The following is a 6,000-nucleotide window of genomic DNA, read 5'->3' as shown; positions in this document are numbered from 1 at the left end:
CGTTACGACTTGGGGTTAGTGCATCGAGGTGCCCTGAGAGCGCTATTTTAAAGAGTCCTCTTTCTAACAGTACTTCGATACACATACACATTTACTTCCTTTTACCTTTGATACAAGCGCAATATCTCATATACGTGAGAAAAGGGAGGAACAATTTCGTGACTTTGGATAATGTTTCAAAATGTAATTGATATGCCCTGATCAGGTGGCGGTATCAGTCATACCCCATTAATTACAGAGAACCACATACATTTGTCTCCTTAAAAATGGGCGTACCCACCTTACATCGCGGTAAACAGGCGTTAACAGATTTTTAGATTACATGAAGGAAATGAAGACAAGTCGCCAACCGCCAACGTTGTCAGTATACCAGCCGCTGTTGAGAGGTTGACCTCGTCCGGCCGCATCATGGATATGAACGGTCAGTAAACTTTTTCCTTAACTTTCCAAAACACGTCGTCTACCTCATATACCCAGGCAAAAGTTCATCAGATGTGTATTTGTTATCAATTGACTGAATATACCTGTGTTTCATCTGGACAGCTAAAAGTATAGGGGAATTTGAGTAGGGCTGAGATCTGAATGAGACTACGTGAGAAGGTAACCAAGGATTTGGGACATCTACGAGTGGAGTCATCGAACGATCTGAGTAAATAACGACTAAAGAACGTGGTTTGTACTAATGGGTCACATAATATGACAGCTATTGTATGGGTTTCTAATCGTATGTCACCAAACTACTTTTTGTATAACCTTGTTTGACATGAAAACTCCAATTCAGATTTACTTCGAACATCTTCTTTTCTAAGGAAATTAATATGAAACAAGATACGTTTTCATTTCGGGAACTATATGGCATATATTGCCTACAAAGTGTAAGTATACCTAAGAATTAAGAAGTACACTAAATTTATGCCTTCCTGTTTCAGACGCTGATTTTTTGGATACACAGCTTGATTGTAAGTACTGTTTAAGTCTTATTCTATATAATTATTTTGTTGACCTTCTTTATGGATAGTCATTAGTTATCATGTGCTCATTTCCTTGAATATCTTCCTATAGACATTGTTTGCGATGAGAATACACTTAATTAAACCTGTCATGATTTAATAGTACCTCAAACCAGCGGGCCCAAAGAAAGTTTTACTTCATCAAACCGTAATAAATATAGCTACCAACCCGATCCCTTCGCAATCAGTTAAGCGGAAACAACTGATAGAATATAACGTGTAGTTAAGCAAATAAACTTTAACACCAGACTAGAGATAAAAACAGATTTGAGGCAAGTTAGCATCACTGTAGGAATCCCACCTAGGCCATTAACAGCAAACACAATAATGAAACTTGTCAGTCCCCCCCCCCCCCCGCCAACTCTCAACCCTTATGTGGGCCCTGTGCTGTCCACCGTTGCAGGGGGTGCCTTGGGCATTTTGGGCTGTATCTGTCTTCACTCAATCAACACCATGGCCTTGGACGTGACAGCCAGGCGTTTGAGCTGAGGAGAGAGAGTGAGATCTACAGATCAACTCGGAGGATAACTACGCCCAGAAGGTCCGATGTGGCAGCGAGCGTCACGCGGAGAGCATCTCTCTGGGAGGCCTCTGAGAGTATAACATGCCTCTTCCTGGCGGACTGAGTTTTACTACCGTTTCCAGAACTTCTCCGCAACTATGGTGGTCCGGTTGCCAGTTCAGACTCCCTAGACAACTTCCTTGAGGAACTTTCTAACACACCTAAGATGAAAGCAGTAAAAGCACACATCACCTACATCAAGGGCAAGACAATCAACTGTCCAAATGACTTGTTCAAGTCCTCCAGCAACAAGCAGCAGTACTCCATCCAACCACTGATACAAAACTTGACATCCATCCTTAGTACACTGCCGTCTCTGCCCCAGCCAGTTGAAACACCTCCAACGCCAACACCAACACGAGAAGAAATGAATGATCGCCTGTCTCGTGTCAAGGCAGCCTTCGCCAAGAAAGCCAATGAGGCTAGACATAGCCAGGAAGGTGTACAGCACAGGAATGAAGTTGCAGGTGAAGACGAAGGTGAAGAAAAGAAGAGTGATGATGAGCCAGAGAATGACGATGATGAGAGCAGTGATGGGGAACGAGAGAGTGAAGAAGACGAGAGCAGTGAGGATGAGCAAGAGAGTGAAGATGAAGCGGAAAGCAGTGATGAAGAAAGTGAAGAGGAACCACCAGCTAAGAAATTCAGAAATGAAAACAGTGAAATGTACTTCAAAGTTGATAATTTGTAGCGGTCGCTTTTGAAGATTCCTGATATGTTGGTCAAGTGGAGGCGGTACATGATTCAAAACCCCCTCCAAAGAAAGACTGCCCGGCAGTCTAAAGATGCTTTAACTTTCTTCTGTTCTGGCCAGAAAGGACCGCTGTTGAAGAACTAAAGCTAATTAATAATCATTCATTCTGATGAGGAGATCGAGTCAGACAGACGATCTAATGGACAATACCAGATCACGAGTGTAAGGTAGAGTCAGAGGAAACAGTGCCACAGCTGAAGAGGAGTGCTAGTCAACACCAGACGGACATTTTAAGTACGTGTACCGTTTTTCACACAGGGTAGATTCCTGTCACTTGAACTAACCACAGGATTCACTCCTGACCTGATCAATCAGGTGGTTGAACACAGTGAAACCATATTCACGACAGATTACGTGTTGGCTCACCTGCCTGTGTACTCCACAAATATGCTTTAGTGATTGTAAACATTGTTCAAAAAGTCTTTGACGATCAGTTGGATATTGACACCATGCTTGAATTCATCCAAAACGAGTCTGAAGACAAAACCCAAATCTCAGACCAGGAACAGGTGACAGAAAGTATTTTGTCCATTGACAGCAGTTCTAGTGAGAGTATTACTGACGTGAATGATAGTGATGCTGATGATGTAGATAAAATCAGTGATGGCAACCTTGACAGCGATTAGAAAGACTGGTGTGTCTTACACTAGCCTTATTTACAAGTAATGTAAAGTAGCTTGTACATATGTTTTTGTTTACAAGCTATGATGTTTACAATACATCTAGTGTGCAATTAAATGGCTAGTATACTGATTTAAGTTTTTTTCAGAACCCCTTCGTGCCTCTACCCCGGTGTCGGATCCTAGTGATGACTTGTAAGATCTTTTCGCGAAGTCAAACACTGAGTTTTCTGAGACTTCTGAGACAAAGAGTGAGACCTGTCAACACCGGGAACAAAGAGGAAAAGAGTGCCGATCTCTGGACGGAGACACGGAAATACGGCGCACGTATCATCTACCGACGTAGAAAACAGCCCCCCCCCCACCCCAGATCTCCGGACGGTGATCCCAGAGACGCAGGCGTACATACAGCCTGCAGTAGCTACAAGCTCGAGGTATCGAACGTGAAGACTCGTCTCCCTGGATCTCCGTACCGTAATTCCGGAGACACAGTACTGAACACAATATTATATTACACGCATTAAACCTCGGACTTACTACGTCGGACTGTATATTGTTGACAATTCTGCCTTTTTTTCAAATATTTAGTGTACATGTGACTTACTACCTCGGGCTGAGAACACTTGAAAAGTACGGTGACTCCTATAGCCTTACTGCACATCTATGAGTTGGACCGGGTCCTGTCGGTAGAGTCAATGCGGCAAAAGTACGAGTAGTGGTTTCAAGAAATGCAGTGCTCCGTCGAAGTAGATTACAAGGATGAGACATCCGTGGCTCTCCCTTTCATTCATGTTCTTCAAAACTATTTTTCGGTTCTTGTAAATACTTGACCGCATGCATAGACCACACACAGAATCATCCTTCCATTGTTTCAACTCATGATTTTAGTACCTTCAGCTATCCACCTCGTCATACCCCTGACGTCATATTGACAACATGCCTGCCTCAACCCTCTTCGGTTCGTGCATCATCCTTCTGGCTGTCATTCTGTACAGGGCATGTGCCGGCAGCAGAGACAGGATTCTAGCTGCCATTGCGTATCTGGAGATTCCTAGGTCGTGCCAGGGTTCACAACGCCGCGAACCCGGCGGGTGGGCTTCACCCCCACCACAACCCCGCTAAGCCGACGTGGGAGTATGAACAACAGGCGGTGTATCCTCAATACGAGGACGACGGTCGAGCTGTAGATGACAATCAGAGTGAGGGAAGTGTGGTGGAACTAGAAATTCCACCCCCACCTACACCCCCACTAATCGACCTAACCGATTTGTAAAACCTATACAGTACAATCTATATAGCACCCTTTATAGGTACGATTTAGGGTACATATTTTTGCGTTGTGGGAACCATTACATGTAAAGATATATTCAAATCTTTCTCCAACATCGAGACTCTTGAAATCTGTTGTACTTGATTCGAGAAACGTAAATATCTTGTTACGTATAACATATTTGATACATTCCATAACAAAGTGAAATTCATTTTCTATATACTTTGGACATACAAAATGGACAGAACCTTTGGTCAGGAGCTATATTGTTATATCTACCTGTTTCAATATTCAATTTATGACTACCGATTCTTATTGAGTTATTGCTTTACGAATCTCAAAGTTATCTCATATAGGTATGTTTCTTGTTCATAACACTCTTTAGTTTGTTAAGAAAAGACAGCTATCTACAACTCCCTGTATAACTCCAGCGCCACAGATGAAGAAGATATGGCAAGGATTACAAAAGATTCCATACACAACTGCATGGAAAATATAAAGAGGACGACTGTGTCGAGCGTAGGGAACAAATAAAGAATATGGACTACCTCAAAGTAGATAAGGCCTCCAGCGGCAATAAATATATCTTGGTTATCACCGATCATTTTACCAAGTTTACTGTTTCGGTCCCCACGAGAGACCAGACGCCCGAAACTACAGCTAAGGCGTTATGGTCCAAATTAATCATGCCGTATGGATTTCCGAGACGACTTCATTCGGACCAGGGTGGAAATTTTCTGTCGAGTACGATTCAGGGTTTGTGTAGATTGTACGGGGGTGCGAAGAGTCGCACTACGCCCATCATCCGGCCGGGAACGGGCAATGCGAAAGATCTAACAGGACGCTCTTGGATATGCTGGGTACCTTGACGAAAGAACACAAGCGTCGTTGGCCGGAGTATCTGCCTGAGCTCGTACACACTTATGGAGAATACTCGGTGGTAGCGTGTTGAGTATTGTTATATTTATTAATGTTTGGAAGACAGGCCGAATGGATTCATAATGCCATAGACCCCGTCTCCCGATAGACCTAACCCTGGGTATTGATCGGTTAGAGGACAATGACTCTGATGAACTGACTATGGACGATTGGGTCAACCAACATCATGAACGGTTCAAATATGCATACGAGTTGGCGGCAAGGAATGCCGACTCCGCGAAGGCAGGAGAGAAGCGCCTGTTCGACTGCATGGCAAGGACTGCGCCATTATTGCCGGGGGAGCCGGTCCTGATACGGAATAAGAGAAATCGAGGGCCTAGTAAAGGATCAATGGGAGCCAATACCGATAGACAGCCAAACGCAGACATTCCCGTGTACGTTGTGAGTCCTGAAAGGGGAGGGGGCCCTAGTAGAACCTTACAGGTTTGCCAGTTAGTTAGTTGCAGTCTCAGCCTGAGTCCAGTCAGTTCCCGTAGCCTGTGTTCCTGTAGTCTGCTGTCGTCCATGAAGTAAGTTTTTAGTAAACACAACCTTTTAGTAATTGGTTCAGTAATTGTTAATGTCCAGTATTTGTGACTAGTAACTTGATGTAAGCCGTTGATCTTTGATTGTTACATCTGTTGTCCACTAACTGTACTGTCACACAAGAACGCAGTATCCGAGTGGTCGGACATTCTGTCTCTTAGAATTAAGTATAAGTAAGAGCAGAGCTATGTTTAACCGAAGTGTTACAATAGATAGTAATAGATAGATAGAGGCACTATCTATCTATGTATATGAGGCACACATCTAATCCCTGTGTATTTTTTTCATAGGATGAAGTGGAAACTTGGTCTCTGCATCTT

Source organism: Branchiostoma belcheri, unplaced genomic scaffold, assembly GCF_001625305.1.
Source record: "Branchiostoma belcheri isolate BF01 breed outbred unplaced genomic scaffold, Haploidv18h27 scaffold410, whole genome shotgun sequence".
NCBI lineage: Eukaryota > Metazoa > Chordata > Leptocardii > Amphioxiformes > Branchiostomatidae > Branchiostoma > Branchiostoma belcheri.
This window is presented reverse-complemented; position numbering follows the sequence as displayed.